The 3,722-nt window shown below is 37.0% G+C and overlaps 1 long non-coding RNA gene across 1 annotated transcript; it reads left to right on the plus strand.

Annotated features, from left to right (window-relative positions):
- The first annotated feature begins 1,068 nt into the window (after window positions 1-1,068).
- Window positions 1,069-2,884, plus strand: LOC119630255 (uncharacterized). The gene is made up of 2 exons (XR_005246040.2): window positions 1,069-1,474; window positions 1,882-2,884. It is a non-coding gene; the product is annotated as an uncharacterized LOC119630255 (long non-coding RNA).
- The last annotated feature ends 838 nt before the right edge of the window (window positions 2,885-3,722 follow it).

A 3,722-nucleotide genomic window follows, 5' to 3' on the forward strand; every position in this document is an offset into this window, starting at 1 on the left:
ATTTGAAAACTGAAATTTAATTCTCGGGAAATCAATGGAAATTCTCTATTCAACGAAAAATTAATAGTACTAAATTAACACAATGGTATGATTACTCCGAGCATCAAATTAATGTGCAAAATGATATCGCGTCCTTGTTTCTTGTGATAAGAGATGATTATTTTTTAAAACGTCAAGAATACACAGTTCACACGAAATTAATATTTCGACAGATACATAATTCTTTTAACAATGAAAAGGTATTAAAGCTGTGGAAAAACCGGAATGTTTTGCTATTAAAATCTCAATACATTCATTAGATAGCTGTCAATTTATTTATTGATCTTGAAGTATTGTCTCGGTAATTTAATAATTTATTATATCAACACCACCGTCAAACAAATATAACGTATAATGCAAAATAGGCTTTACACATTAATAAATATTTAATTTAATATGTAATGAAACTTAATGGACGTAAATTTTTAAAGTAATTGACGGTTCTATTTCCACACCACCAAAGAGGTAAGAACCGTGGTGCGCTTTTTTTATAGAGGTGTCCCCTGTAGGCCTATTCCTCTTTTATTTATTTTAAATCTTATATATCAAACATGTAACTGAACACGGAAACTAGACAATGGACAAAATTCGTTGTAGCGTACGTAGAGATTAGGTAATTTGTCAGGAATTGTGTCATTCAGTTACACGGGGGCGGTGAGCCGAGGGCAGTGAGCCTCGCCGGCGCGAATGGCAGACAGAGAGTCGACGAACGCCTACTCAACAACTCAATCTTACAATATCGCTCAGCAACACTATGAACAACCAAAAATTATTATTAATTACGACACTAAAGTCTAATTACTCGCTAGGTGGCTCATCTGTTTGACATCTGTTGCTGATTGTTGAGACTGGTCGTATCGCAAATTTCAAACAAATTCGTGTTGAGACTTTTGAAATAATGGAACGATTAGAAAACCGCGCATACACAACCATTCAAAAATGTACACTGACAATTTTATAAATAAAGCAAGATGCCTTATGGTGGCGGCCACGCAACACTTAGCTCGATTAATAAAATTGCAGTGTAAACCACAGTGTAATACAAAACAGGCAACTCAACTTGTTGCACTCCGATCATTTAAAACCAACAAAAAAGTAAATCCAAAAGTTGAGTAACTAGGAAGGAAAATATATAAGAAATCTCGAATTAAAACAAGACGGTACGATTTAAATGCATTCACTGTTAGTTTTACAATGCATAGGTAGGGGAGACCGGGGCAACATGAAGTTCGGGGCAGGACGGGAAATAAGCTTGTGTCCATGAATGGTAATCGTGTTCGTACCGGTAACGGCGCCATTTGCACGAAATTCAGACTGCGCAAGTGCGTCCGAGCAGAGCGAACGTGTTGGATCTCGTTTTTGCGTTGTATAGGAAAAAAACTGATTTTGCAAGTGTTTTATCCAGTTTTTGGTTAAGAAACTGATGTGCAGACATGTAAGTACTTGAATTAATATAATGTTTTAATCCTCAGCGTGTTGTAGTACTATAACACTTTAAATTCAGATTAGATTTTTGCGCCAGTAAGATTTAATATTAGAATTGTTTCAACTTATTTGACTACATGTGGGTCGGGGCACAATGATCAGGGCATAACGGGATACTATCCCGTTTTGCCCCTTCCTTATGGTTTAAATAATACCTTCTGTGTACCTACTTACCTATCGATAGTATTGCAACCTGGTTTTGCAAGCGTCCATAGGCTACGGTAACCGCTTTCCATCAGGTGAACTGTAAGCTTCTTTGCCGACTTAGTGGTATAAAAAAAAGTATAAGTACATATTGTTGTAACTTCTACATTAGCAAGACATATCGTTGCTTTTCTCATAAAGTTTTTTTCTCAGATACAATGGTTCGGAACTATAAACAAAAACAGATCGTGGCAAATGGGACCCTGAAGTTCTGGGTCTTATGGGTTCTTAATAACAAGATGGGGCTTCCTCGAGCCTCTGCTACATATGATGTTCCGCCGCCGTGTAAGAAAAGCTCGTGATACTGTGGATGACGACACTGATTCCGGTAACGACTAAGTATGGGAAAAAGCATTTGTGACGATTCAAAACATTACAGCAAAACAAGTAGATGAGTTGGCGCAATGTGTGAAATCTATGGAAGCACGGTTAACAGGAAAATAACTTCGTGTAATAAGCTTATCAGTTGGCTCAGCGAAATCATACAGATAACCCACTTAATGAAGAAACTGGCATGGCAGGAGAAGATTGGCCCAGAACCGACATCAGCCGCAAGAGCTATGCATAGCATAGCCATAGAACGTATGTCCCACCCATGTACATATATATACGCTCGGAAGCAGATGCGAGATGAACTTTTGGATGAACGGAAGCGGATGAAGACTGATGGACAGAAGACTTAAAAAGATAAAAAACGAATACATAAAGTTGGAAATAAGAAAATAAAAAGGACTGAAAACGAGCGTCAAGCTAAAAGACTCGCCAAAGAAATCGAATCGGAAGAGGAGGACGGTGACTGGGCCTGCGTCTATTGTGGTTACTTATACTAAGAGTCAACCGAGGGTTGGGCTATCTGCAGTATTTGCCATGGTTGGGCACACGATTCCTGTGCCGGAGTAGATGAAGAAGACGACGAGGCACACATTTGTGAACGCTGTCTGCCCGATTAAAATACGTACTCCTTTTGCCCCGTAGCATTTCCCATCTTACCCCGTCCATGGGGCAAGACGGGAAATTCGCCTCATTATCGTTAATCATTATTTGTCAAAAAAGTTCTGTGATTTTGCATGATAAAATTATTAATTTTAAGAGACAAATGTATAAGTGTTACTTGTTTTCTTAAAGAATTTAATTAAAGAGTATAATTGTCTTTGTACAGCGAGTTTTGTCTTAGCTATCTCATCTTGCCCCGGTCTCCCCTACTTACTTCCATAGTGCACTGTTATGAGGAACAGAGGAGACTTTATCAACTTCGATATGCTAAAAATAGCTAATTGACGTAGCAGTACCGTGACATATTCGTGGGAATTCCGGTATCATTAACAAATCAAAAATAATTACAATTTCGACATTGTGATAGTGCGTAAAAATTTTTCTTGTGATCTAATTATCCCTGTTTGGATTTTGATATTTAAATAACAATGAAAGCATGACATATACATGTAATTGTAAAAATTCCTTATGTGATAAATTAAAATATTTCAAGTTATGGAGTTGGTCAGTCATCCAAGCTGGTATTGATTTTTACATTTGCTTACGAATTGTGCATAAGTTATACGAGTAATAGTAAAAAAAAAAAACGGCTAACATGTACAGAATTTGATTAGCAGAAATGTCACGATGCTATGTATGTAGACTTACATTATCATTAGCGGTCGAAGCCCCTAGTTCACGTTGCCAGATTACATACATATTTGCCTGAACTTTGATAGCCTCGTTTTCGCATCACAATAATTATATTTCACCCTTGCATCTAGAGTACTGTGCCCTATTAATTATTGGTGATTATCTCCTAAACGTAAATTTATATTTTATTTCAATCTAGTTTATACAACTTCGAAAGATATGAAGTCAAATCCTAGCATGCGCGCAAATAATAGAATTTACATTTAAAGGATTACTGGCATTCAAAAAACCGTTGTGCAAATTATTATTCAAACGAGCAGGGTCGTTCGCGATAGCATCTTGACTTGTAGCAGTCTTATAGACAATAT

This window comes from Bombyx mori, chromosome 22 (genome assembly GCF_030269925.1).
Source record: "Bombyx mori chromosome 22, ASM3026992v2".
NCBI classification, from domain to species: domain Eukaryota; kingdom Metazoa; phylum Arthropoda; class Insecta; order Lepidoptera; family Bombycidae; genus Bombyx; species Bombyx mori.